This window comes from Trachemys scripta, chromosome 11 (assembly GCF_013100865.1).
Source record: "Trachemys scripta elegans isolate TJP31775 chromosome 11, CAS_Tse_1.0, whole genome shotgun sequence".
Lineage (NCBI taxonomy): Eukaryota > Metazoa > Chordata > Testudines > Emydidae > Trachemys > Trachemys scripta.
In genome coordinates this window covers 39,006,780-39,020,408 of record NC_048308.1, presented here as the reverse complement: position 1 = coordinate 39,020,408, position 13,629 = coordinate 39,006,780, and the positions used below count along the sequence as shown (strand labels likewise).

The window sequence follows — 13,629 nt, the reverse complement described above, 5'->3', positions numbered from 1 at the left end:
ACTAGTATATTCATTTTTTTGTCTGAAAAATTTCACTTAGCACTAGTCCTTATCTATTAATTTCCTTGCTTTTTAAGTTACTTGAGTTTTGAAAATACTATAGGTCAGAACATTGTTGGCTCTTAGCAGATTTAATGGGTTTTTGAAACCAAATGTTTTAATTTTGTAATTTCCCAAATTTTGTTGATTGTTTGGTTTGTTTTAAACATATTTTATGGTTTTATTTTGTGTAGTCCTAGAAGATGTAGCCTTTTCCACCAGTAAGATCAGAATTCTGTTCAAAACTCTGCCACAAACGTCCTACAAAGTATGATCTTTGGCAAATCATTTAAGCCTGTGTTCCTCAGTTACCCCATCTGGACATTGTTAGTGGAGGATTTTGGAGGGAAACATAGGAGGAGGAGTAATTTTACCAGATCCTGGAGTTTCTTTTCACTTTTGAAAATAGTCAGTGGAGAGACTGATGATGAAAATATTTTTGTCATCTTATATTGGGTGAGTTGTTTTTTTTTTGTTTTTGGCTCCTCAGTCAGTTTCATTGACAGAGATAGAAACACGGTCGGTTACATTCAGAGTAAACATGGCAAATTTTAGGTCAAGCCAAAGCTATAAAGAGAAAAAGCTTTGTACAATGGAAGGTGATTGCAGGCTTAATTAAGAGGAGTCTACCATTTTTCCATGTTAAAATACTATGTGCTTATCTAGCATCTTACACCCAAGGATCTCAAATAAAAGACCTTAATTAAGCCTTGCAACATTCCTGTCAAGTAGCTATTTAGTATCTATTATGCTGGTTAACTGACTAAGGACAGGTCTACACTTAAAACGCTGCAGCGCTTCAGTGAAGGTGCTACTATGCCAACAGGCGAGCTTCTCCTGTCAACATAGCTACCGCCTCTCGCTTAAGTCGGTATAACTGCGTTGCTCGGGGTATGGATTTTTTACACCCGAGTAACATAGTGATACCAATGTAAGTTTATAGTGTAGACCTGACCTTTCTCAAGAACACATTTCTCTCTTAATGGCAGATGCAAGAAAAGAACTCAGACCCTGTTTCCCATTGCCATGTTTTAATCGTTAGACATGCTGTTTTATGCCTAAGCAGTACTGTTTTAGCACACATAACCTTTCTACTCATGACTTGTGTTAATATGTTGCATATGCACAGCCAGACAGTTGGAACACAACTGAAGGTGTGGAATTTATTCAATATGAAAAACACATCACGACATTTTTCTATCTGCCTCCTCCAGTTCACGGGTTTGTATAAATAATGGTGTATTACAGGCCCTATGTTTTATTTTTTATTTGGAGCCTTGTAGAGAGAAATCTTTTTTCTCCACCACTCACTAGATTCTAATTTTATCTGCTATAGAAGCTGGCTTCATACTTCATTTCTGCCAATGATATGGCTATTTTGTACAGTGTGAATGAAGTACCTGGTGTGATAAATATTAAAGTATATCTGCAATTTCATTTTCAAAAGAAATTGGTGCTTTTCTGAGAATGAAACTATTGCTACAGTATTTACTGTGTTTCCCAATTTTAATTCAGATCTTCTTGGATAGTATTTCATTCAAACTAGCTGGTAAGTCAATTCAACATCATTTTTCTTCATTTATATCCATGTTATATTATTTCAACATAATCATACAGTAGTGGAATGAGTTATGTTTATAGCATGCCATTTATATTTGAAAATGTGTGTATAGATATTGCAATAATTCTAATATTATATTTCACTATCTTACCAGTGACAGGAAAATGTAGTATCCTACTACATTGAGTTATAAATGCCATATAATGTAATCTTACTAGACTATCTATTTCATTTCTGATCTTTGCAGTGTTAAAAATAATTTGCTGTTGTTACAAAATTAAGATTATGATGAATATAAATTCTGCTGTATATTTCCACTTGTTTAATCTTGCATATTAGTTCACTTTCTTGTCACTACATTGGAGTATTAAAAACAAACTATTTGCTTTATAGTAGTGTTTAAACTCTTTTAACTGCATAACATACATATTTTCTTTGTCTCTAACACACATACGCCTTGATTTTTTTTCTTTGCAAGTAGACTGTCTTGATTCATACTGCTGAGACAGTTGCCTGAGATATTTTGTGGATTTACTTTTGGAGAAGGGGAAGCCAATTATGCTAATCGGAAATGCTGGGGTTGTAAAAGCAGTCCTTGTGTCCGACAAGGTTAGCAAGCTATCAGAAGATTACATGGTGGCCAAAGTCCCTTTCATTTACTACACAACATCTGTTATGCTTCAGCGTACATAATTGTAACCATTCCCCACTCCAAGGACCTGATTCTCCTCTCACTTAGCCTGTCTCTGTACCAGTGGGACTCGATTCATTTCGATAGAGTTACTATTGATTAGCACTGGTTTAAGGGAGAGGAGAATCGGGCCTTAAAATTGTAACCCCTCCCCCCCCACCGTGCCATTTATTTATCATAAGGACACATGCACATTCAGTTTTCGCCTAAACAACCCAAATAGCTCAATTAATGGTTGACAGTAACGCTCCAAAATAAATGTTATCCTTTCTAGTGGAAGAGTTCACATAATGTTTACCATTTCCTTTTCCAAGCTAGACATGGTATTCATGTAGCAAATCACTAATTTAATGGTGAATAACTATCTTTCACTATGGTAAATGTTGTGCATGAAGTATTAGATTTTTATAGTATATGGCAGGAGAGTGGGATTGCAATTAAAGAAATGCTATTAGTCTAGGCTCAATACCTGATGTAAAACTGTTAAGCTCTGGTGGAAAATGTCCTGATTCCAAAAGTTTATTTTTACTTTATTGTAATAAAGAATTTGAAAAATACAGCCACTATTTATGTAAGTTCTACAATATTTTGCACTATGCTACAACGGAGCCAGCAGAAAGAGCACAAGTTCATGAAAAAATCCTCTGTATCTGATATTCTGCTATTGCTGATGGTGTGCAACCAAAGAATTAACCAAAAGAAAAATGAAAACAAGAGCTAAAAGAGACTAGGTGGCTCAGAAATTGGCAATGGGATAAGGAGCATTTAACTTCCAGGTCAGTGGTTCAAATTGATAATGTGAACAAATCATTACCTGACCATTCCATTGCCTATGAAAAATTTGAAGCCCTCAGTTAAGTTTCTAAGATATGTGTCTGAATCACGGAAGCTTTGGTACCCATGCAGGCAGACTCAGCTAAAGGGGCAGAAGTATAGTGTGCATATTTAGACTGAACTTTACCCTCCACCCTAGCAGAGGTCCTTCCAGGTCACTGTGGGGAAAACATAAGCTTCCTCTGCCCGTATGGTACCAAGTCTGCAATTCTGTGACTGACAAAGAGAAGAGGGCTTCATTCCTCAGAGCAGTCAGGCTGGCATCTTCTCTCTACTAGCCCTAAATTCACTTAAAATAAATGTAGGGAACTAAAGGGAGGAAGTGCCAAATGGTAACCAACAATATTTGTTGGGCAACATTTTATTTCAAAATTTTAAGAGGCTGTTTAAAACAATGGAGAATATAAATAAACTGTAAACTATATGAAGTACTTGAGGCTCCCTTTTAAGTTTATTTAATGGTTTGTCATAATCTCTTCTGTTGTGGTAACCATCAGATATTAAAAATGAACAGTCTGTGTCCATAAATAGAGTGATACCTGATTAGGTTTTCTGGTTTAAGGGAGGGGTGTATGGAAAGCAATTCATCTAAATTATTATCCAATGAGCAACATTTGGGCTCTCAACCTGCAAACACTTCAGCAGGCGCTTCACCTTAAGGACATGATCTGTCCAGTGGGAAGTTTCATGTGTTTAAAGAGAAGCACCTGGTCAAGTGTTTGTAAGCTTGAGGCCTTCTGCTATACCAATTCCTCAACATTTATCCTTACACAGCATCTCTTCCATTGACTGGTGTTCTCAAAAGACCCTTGGAAAAGAAAGCTCGAAGAAATTATTTGCCCCCAGGTGCTAAAAATATATTTATTTAATTGATTATCTTAATGTGCTTGAGGTTGATGCCTCTGGTACTGTCCAACCTCGTGCTCTAATTGCACAACATCTTGACTACTGTCATTGGTAAATGTTTTAAAAGTTGTCAGTGTTGTTGATATTTATTTGAAGAGCTCCTATTACAGCAAGTCACTCAGATCCTGGTTTTATGCCAGAGGAGCCAGATCTCTGAACCAATGTGCAGCCTGTGTGAAGCTGAGCATTTGCGATCCCCATGAAAGCACTACGAAAGAAGGAATATGTCACTGCTCCAGGCTGTAGAGTAGGGGAAGGAATATGACCTCTAATGAAAGAAACAAGGAATTTAGGTGCCCTCTCCCCCCAAGCCATGTATCCTCCTAAATCTGGGGCAGGCCAAGAGCTGTCTGTGTGGCAGCATAGCTGTACCATAGCCCTGCTGTAAGGGAAACCCCTAGAACCATCCTTCCTGTATGGAGAGGGGCTGTGGGAAAGCTAATGAAATCTTAGGCTGCATTCAAATTTCTGTGATTACCTTGCTGCGGGTATCCCTGTCATACTCCCTCTCCATGTACATGCCTGAGACTCCTAGAGAACTCTCTCTGGTGATCTGGAGGCAGGGATGTGAAGGCAACTGACTTCTCCACATGAGAGGTGATAGGTCTGTGTGAAAAGGAGAAGCTTTGCGGGGTATCTTGTGGAGATTATTTCCCTCCATTTCACAGAAATGTTTTGTAAAAAGCTGGTGAAATCACCTCACAGACAGGGCTTGTATTCTTGGCATGAACACAAGAGTTTGTGCATCACTGTGGTGATGGCTGGTTTTACTTTAGATGGCTGCATTTCTAAATTTTGTCCACTATCTCTGGGGTGGTGGCAATGAGTGTATGATAGGAGCTTAATGGTGCGGGCCCAGAAAGAAATACAGGCTCAGATTGAAAAATGCATTGTGGAAGCTAGAGATGAATTCTGTTTTTCTGAGGATTCCATATTTGTTTGCTTGTTCCAAAAATGCAAAATTAACAATCTTTTTAGAAGAAGAGCTATTCAAAGTAAAAGGAAGACCTCAAATAAACTTCTCTCTTATTGATGCTCCTGGACAATAAGAATACAGAAGTGTTATTGCTTGTGCAGAATGCTTTGTAGGAAATTAAACTACAGAACTTCCATCTTATTTCTACACTAGGCAACTTCCACCAGCTACCAGCATAGCCCAGAAAGTGCTGTATTATAACCAGCATAACCAAGACACACAATGTGCGCAATGTATCCTGCCCAATCATATAATAAGCAAATATCATTGGACTGGGGACTCTATTTCCATCCAGTATTACTGACCATCTGTAATCCTGCCCAGTGTCAGTCCAGTGTATGCCCCCACAGCTCAGTTAAAATAAAGGACTAAATACTGTACAGTACTTTACTGATCTTAAAATGATAGTGTTCCCTTTAGAGATACCCTTTAAGGAGATCCATAAAATGTCAGATTTACCAATTTTGATGAGAAAGAATGGTCTGCCATAAGGATGAGCACATTTTAAAAATTTCTTACAAAAAGTATTGAGCCTAACTGAAGTCGTCTTATGACGATGTCTTATTTCTGGCTTCATTGAGGTTTCTTGTGAGGTAGCTGTTCAACATGTTGTCTGTCCGTCAGTGATCCATTAGGCAACAGATTCTGTCTGTGTCATCTGCTCTCCTGGATCCATTGATAAATACATTTGAAGCTGGGGTGAAGCCATGCTCATTTTTATGCTGGACTCTAGCTTCTCCCAGCTATTTGTCCCATTTTGTTCCGTGTGCCAGAAAACGTATCTGGGAAGAGTCTATTTTTGACATTCAGTATGTAAAAATCATCACTTTTCATCTCATGCAGCCTTAACATTAAAAGTCAACTCAAAGTTTTGATTTGTTCATTTGAAGGCACACAGCATGCTGGGTACAATGGGACAACTTGAGTGTGACAATTCTGTTCCATCCTTCTGTTGCTGCTGTAAATATGCAGCAAAACAACTAGCAATGTTTACATGAAAAATGAGCCTCCTAAAAATCTGATTGGTAAACATGAAATATTTCCCTTCCACTCATGTCATTTTCCATGTAGATGGGTGTATACTCACCTAAACCTAGCACCTTATGCATCTATGGCAACAGAAAGCGACAGAGTCCTGTGGCACCTTATAGACTAACAGACATATAGGAGCATGAGCTTTCGTGGGTGAATACCCACTTCGTCAGACGCATGTAGTGGAAATTTCCAGAGTCAGGTATAAATATGCAGTCAAGAATCAGTGCCAGCAATGCCCCTCTGCTATGTACATCAGCCAAACTGGACAATCCCTACGTAAAAGGATAAATGGACATAAGTCAGATATTAGGAATGGCAATATACAAAAAACTGTAGGAGAACACTTCAACCTCCAGGGGCGGCTCCAGGCACCAGCGCAGCAAGCGTGTGCCTGGGGCGGCAAGCCATGGGGGGCGGCAGTTGCTGTGAGGGCGGCAGTCAGGCAGCCTTCGGCAGCATGCCTGCGGGAGATCTGCCGGTTCCGGTGGCGGGTATGCTGAAGCCGCAGGACCGGCAGATCTCTCGCAGAAATGCCGCTGAATCCGTGTGACCAGCAGACTGCCCGCAGGCGTGCTGCCGAAGGTTGCCTGACTGCCGTGCTTGGGGCGGCAAAAAACATAAAGCCACCCCTGCCAACCTCCCTGGACACACAATAGCAGATTTAAAGGTAGCCATCCTGCAGCAAAAAAACTTCAGGACCAGACTTCAAAGAGAAACTGCTGAACTTCAGTTCATTTGCAAATTTGACACCATCCATTCAGGATTAAACAAAGACTGTCAATGGCTAGCCAACTACAAAAGCAGTTTCTCCTCCCTTGGTGTTCACACCTCAACTGCTAGAAGAGGGCCTCATCCTCCCTGATTGAACTAACCTAGTTATCTCTAGACTGATTCTTGCCTGCATATTTATAACTGCCTCTGGAAATTTCCACTACATGCGTCTGACGAAGTGGGTATTTACCTACAAAAGCTTATGCTCCAATACATCTGTTAGTCTATAAAGTGCCACAGGACTCTTTGTTGCTTTTTACAGCTCCAGACTAACACGGCTACCCCTCTGATATACGGCAACAGAGAGATCCTTCTGCATTTTGAGTCAGGGATTTCACATACCCTCCATTTTTTGGCATAAATTTCATTGGGAAGTTGATGATGATAATATTTTTCACTTTTATAGTAACTTTCATCCAAAGATCTCAAAGCATTTTATGTAAACATGATGGGGCAGTCATGAAATCCTTCTCAGTCCTTAATCAAAACTACTGACCTCAGTGTGTTTTTTGTCTGAACAAGGATTCAGGATTAGGCTGGACAAAGTAAACCACACAACATCCTTGTGAATTGGGCAAATATGATCAGATCTAGTTTAACGATAGGTAAACAAGGATCTAAAGAATCTAAATAAATTGCACAGGGTCATAGTACAGCAGTGGCATACTTCAAGACAGCTCTTAGACCAGAGCCCAAGAGTTCTGTGCTATAAGTTCTATATAATATTCCCTTTTGAAAGGACACTTACAAAACTGTGATACATTACTGAAGAGGAGATCTGTTCTCCACTGTAAGAGAAAATGTTGGAATTAGGCCAAACATATGAAGATCTCTCCCCTGTAGGTGGATAAGGTAGCCTGGCAATTTTGAAATGTCTGGAGAGTAGAAGAGATATGTGACATTGCTAGGTACAATCCAGACTAATGAGCAGCTGTGTCATCCCTTTCCTGCAAGCTTGGGTGCCTTACAATGACTTGCTGAAGTGTCTAATTGCAGCCTGTCAGCCACACTTGGGTTACACTCTGGCTCTCGCCAGCCTTGGTTATACTGCAGGGTGGCCCCAACACACACTCAGTCTTAGATTTCCCCCCAGAAATGTTTGTCCTGTACTGCCCAGCCCTCTCCTGGACAGTACAAATCATATTAAATTCATTATTCATAAAATATGTCAGCTGATTATCTCAAATAGTCATTCAGAGACTTCAGTTTAAACACACTGGATTAGATAAAACAGCAAAACAAGTTTATACAAGTGAGTACAAGTAATGAGGCATAAAAGTCAGAAATAGTTACAAGAAAAATGAAGATAAGATGTTTACTAATACTGAACTTAAACTATATCAGATCCAAGCAAAGTTTCTCGCCATGTTTTCAGCAGCCTTATTGATGTAGCCTGATTTGGGGTATGTTAGTAGGGTCGATTTAATTTAGCCACTTAATTTAATTTTATCTAATTAATTTTTAATTAATTAATTACTTTAATAATTTTGATAATGGTTAGTGGATACTAATTAGTATGGGTTTCGGCTCGCCAATTTGTTTGATCAGAAGATAAAGTTCGTCCTGAATCAGGCTTCACAGAGTATATAAAAGGAACTTTGGGGGTATGACAGGAGGTTTACACTGAGACAGATATAGTCATAAAGCCCTTTTATTAAAATCAATGAAGCTAGTAAGCAAATGGTAAAACAGTTAGAATTACAGAGTTACACTTATCACAGTTCTTTAAGATATATATATATATATATATATGTATGTGTATATATATATATATATATATATGTATGTATATGAATATAAGATTATAAGCTGCAAAGTTGATTAATACTCACACCCTGTTTTAATAACCTGGTGGTGGCTACACTGACCAAATCTGGTAGGGCAGGACCCCTCCTCCAGAGTCCAACAAATGCTTCCTTTGTCACTTCCGGTGCAGTGATTGCAATGGGCTGGGGGGGGAGAGAGGTGTCCCTTGGGGTGTTTGTCCCTCCTTTTGATAGTTTCAGTCCCTTCTCTTGAAAGCCATTTCCAGTAGGGCACTAGGAGACAAAGAGTCACTGTGGAAGGATATTTCCTGCTGTTTTTTTCTCACTTGGTTGAATTTTCTTTGTTTCCATCCCTGCTTGATGACTGTGTTTACTGCTTAAACGCAAATTAAGCAGAACACAAATTCCTTTGTTTAGGACAGACTTGTTTGCCAGCTTCTGTTTGGGCAGGGCCGGCTCTAGGCACCAGGCACCCAAGCACATGCTTGGGGCGGCACCTGGTAAGGGGCGGCGGGGGGAGCGTGGTGCGGCATTCCACGGGGGGGGGCGCTCCGGCGGCGCGGCGCTGTGCTGCGCTGGGGGGGCGGGCTTCAGTTGGTTCCGGCGGTGCTCGGCGGGGGGCGGGGGCGGGCTCCGGCGGGGTGGGGCTCGGCGGGGGGGGGGGGGGCGGGGCCGGGTGGGGGGGGGGTGACGCTGCCCGGCGCTCGGCGGGGGGTCTGGAGGGCGGCGCATTTTTTTGCTGTTTGGGGCAGCAAAAAAGCTAGAGCCGGCTCTGTGTTTGGGCAGGGTGGTAGAGTTTGGAACATGTGTTAATAACATCATACAGGGAAATCTTATAACTTTATATACAATGTTGCCACACACATTGTATCAGGATGATACTGACCGGCAAGTTGAGTTTTCAAATGTTACCTTACAAGACATGCCTTCTACAAAACTTACTACAATAGGGTGTGAACCTGGGGGTACGTTCTGTCACTCGATGACATGGCACATGTAGATCAGCTCTCGTTCTGTGCACCCAGAGTTCTGATTCTCACCAAGCACCAGGGGCTAACTGTTGCTGGTTCATGCTCCCCTGCCTGGAGTTGGGATGTTTAACACTGTTGCAGCCCTTTTTTTGGAGTGGCTGACAGCTGGGTTTTTCCCCCTACTTGGTGGTTATTTTAAATCTGCCAATATAATTTGGAGCCTGTCAACCTTGACAGTGTCCCTTAAAAGATTCCAAATGGTGTGTAAGGGAGTTTTAACAAAGGAGGGTTTTTCAGTTCTTTTAACACAGGGCTACATAATCAGCCTTTCTTGTAGCAGCATTCAGTGTGAACATCTGTCAATAGAAATCTCAAACTGTGAATATACAATTGAACTTTATTATCCCTTTGTTATTTTGTAACTACATAGGTATGACAGACAAACTGATTTTAAAAGAAATCCACAACTGTCAGTATGGCATATGCCTGAATCCTACTGCTGGAAGTTTTTCAGTACATCAGCGTCTTCAGGTAGGTGCTATAAGTGCCACATTTTGTTAAAACGTGTTTCCTTTCAGTGAGTAAATGTTTCTCATTTGAGCTATTTTAATTTGAGTGTGAAAGGCTTAAACTTTTTATTACATGCTTGCGAAGCCGTCATGTAGAACTAGCTCTTGCACTGCACAAGTATGGATTGACAAACGTATAAGCACCAGATAAAAGGTGATGAGTGGGCTGGGGAGCACAGGGAAACCTGATCCTGCTTTAATGAAAGCAGCTTTCAAGTTATCCCCACCTAGTAGCAGAAATAAGGCCACAGGGATAAGCATTTGTTTAGCATGATGAGGCTCCTGTTAAGACCTATCTACAACGTTGTCACAGAGTCCCCAGGCGATGTTCTGGAACTGCTCCCTACGAAGCCAGTCAGGACTCTGGTGAAGTCTCCTCTCTGTGAGCAGACTGTTTTCAGGGCAAGAAGCTCACATGGCTTCCACCTTCCTGGGTCTGACCTTGGAGCATTCAGCATCTTCTGCCCCTCCGTGCGCTTCCCACAGTGAGTCCACCCAGGCAGAGTCCTGGGGAAGCCAGAGGGTCCTGCACCCCCACTTTGCAGTCAGACGTGACTCTCAGCCAGCCGGTAAAACAGAGGTTTATTAGATGACAGGAACACGGTCTAAAACAGAGCTTGTAGGTACAGAGAACAGGACCCCTCAGCCGAGTCCATTTTGGGGGGCAGTGAGCCAGACACCCACGTCTACCCTCACTCCATGTCTCCAGCCAGCCCCAAGCTGACTTTCCCTCCAGCCCCGCCTCCTATGGGCTTTTTCCTTTCCGGGCCAGGAGGTCACCTGATTCCTTTGTTCTCCAACACCTTTAGCTATCATCCTGCAGGGGGAAAGGGCCCCGGCCATTAGTTGCCAGGAGACAGAGTGTCGGCCATTTATGCACACTGGCCTTTATCCCACCACCTAGAGACTTAAGAAATGCATAGGGGAAACTGAGGCACACCTACAATATTCAGAGGAAACATTAAGAACTGTCCCACTTCTTCATAGACGTTCAGCACAAGTTTTGCTCTTTTGACCCTGCAGAGAGTAAGAGAGGCTACCCTAGAGAGTTTACAGCAGCGCAGTTGCACCGATGGAGCTGCGCTGCTGTAAGACCTCTAATGTAGCCGCTCTAAGCCAATGGGAGACAGCTCTCCCCTCAGCTTAATTATTTAAGCCCCCGCAAGCGGCAGAAGCTGTGTCAGTGGTGGCGCTGTCCACACCAGCACTTATGTTGGTGTAACTTATGTTGCTCGGGGGGTGGTTTATTCACACTCCTGAACAACATAAGTTATGCTGACAGAAGCTGTAGAGTAGATGTAGCCGAACTTACTTTTGCTTAGCATGGAGAACTCTTTGTTTGCCTTGCCTGCCTTAGGGTTTTAAACTGCTGCCCATCATGGTAGTATCTGAGCACCTTCTGCATAAAACCAATGGCACAACAGTGAAGGCCCTAGTAGACTTCATGAAGTCTCTGGAGTATTTCCTTTTTCAGGGTAAAAGCTTTGCTTGGGGCAAAGCTTTTGTTTATAAGATGGGTAATTTACTTTTGTTAGGGCATTGGTTGTTTGTGGTTAGTTTCAGGATTGGGCATTGGTTTGTTTTTTTTGTTGGTTGGGTCAAAGGGGCTGTCAATGTTGTGAGGATTTTTCCTATGGCTGCTTCCCCCAATCACCGTAGTATTTCTCCACCACAGCCTTCTCCAGGGCTGTTTTAAGCCCTTCAGGGCATGAGCAGGGTGACCACCCTGCTACAGGGCATAACAAAATCCAGGCGGAACAGAATCCAGCTCCCTAAAGTGGCCAGTCTACCCTCTGACAGTGTATTTGTGTGTGCAAGCAGCTGTATGTGTCAGCAGATTTTTCAAATTTCACACCTGTCCATCCATTTGCACTGAAATTACAAACTCAAATTACTATTTGCTGTGCATGTAGATTGAATAATTGACATGCAGAAAGGGACATAGGTGCACCATTAACTAATTTGCACATGCAAATAGTTTTTTCCATACAGATGTTTATGGGCTGAGCTACTGCACTCTTTTTTGAAAATCTGGTATTTAAAATGGGATTACAATCTGCAAAGTGGCTCTAAAATAACAGTGTGGAGCTCTATAGTTATTCTTTCTGTGATTGTTCTAAGTCATGCTCTTCTAACTTACACTGGCTGCTAACAGCCTCAGACGTCTGTTGTGACAACTGAGGGTTACAGGGCATAGAGATACCACCCCACCTGTAGGAAGGGGGCATGGGAATGGCTATATCCATTCTACACTATAGTTCCTATCTTTAAGAAAGGGAAAAAATATGATCCGGGAAACTACAGGCCTGTTAGTTTGACATCTGTAGTATGCAAGGTCTTGGAAAAATTTTTGAAAGAGAAAGTAGTTAAGAACATTGAGGTCAATGGTAGTTGGGACAAAATGCAACATGGTTTTACAAAAGGTAGATCGTGCCAAACCAACCTGATCTCCTTCTTCGAGACGGTAACAGATTTTTTTAGACAAAGGAAATGCAGTGGATCTAATTTACCTCTATTTCAGTAAGGCATTTGATACGGTTCCACATGGGGAATTATTAGCTAAATTGGAAAAGATGGGGATCAATATGAAAATTGAAAGGTGGATAAGGAACTGGTTAAAGGGGAGACTACAATGGGTTGTACTGAAAGGTGAACTGTCAGGCTGGAGGGAGGTTACTAGTGGAGTTCCTCTGTTCCCAAAACCGATCCCTATCTTATTTAATCTTTTTATTACTGACCTTTGCACAAAAAGTGGGAATGTACTAATAAAGTTTGCAGATGACACGAAGCTGGGAGGTATTGCCAATACAGAGAAGGACCGGGATATCATACAGGAAGATCTGGATGACCTTGTAAACTGAGTAATAGTAATAGGATGAAATTTAATAGTGAAAAGCGTAAGGTCAAGCATTTAGGGATTAATAACAAGAATTATTGTCATAAGCTGAGGATGCATCAGTTGGAAGTAACAGAGGAGGAGAAGGACCTCGGAGTATTGGTTGATCACAGGATGACTATGAGCTGCCAATGTGATATGGCCGTGAAAAAAGCTAATGTGGTCTTGGGATGCATCAGGCGAGGTATTTCCAGTAGAGATAAGAAGGTGTTAGTACCGTTATAGACACTGGTGAGACCTCATATGGAATACAGTGTGCAGTTCTGGTCTCCCATGTTTAAGAAGGATGAATTCAAACTGGAACAGGTACAGAGAAGGGCTACTAAGATGATCCGAGGAATGGAAAACCTGTCTTATGAAAGGAGACTCAAAGAGCTTGGCTTGTTTAGCCTAACCAAAAGAAGGCTGAGGGGAGATATGATTGCCCTCTATAAATATATCAGAGGAATAAATACCAGGGAGGGAGAGGAATTATTTAAGCTCAGTACCAATGTGGACACAAGAACAAAGGATATAAACTGGCCATCAGGAAGTTTAGACTTGAAATTAGATGAAGGTTTCTAACCATCAGAGGAGTGAAGTTCTGGAACAGCCTTCCAAGGGTAGCAGTGGGG

At 41.6% G+C, this 13,629-nt stretch overlaps 1 pseudogene; it reads left to right on the top strand.

Annotated features, from left to right (window-relative positions):
* Window positions 1-13,629, top strand: part of LOC117884984 — a 195,000-nt pseudogene that overhangs the window by 56,495 nt on the left and 124,876 nt on the right.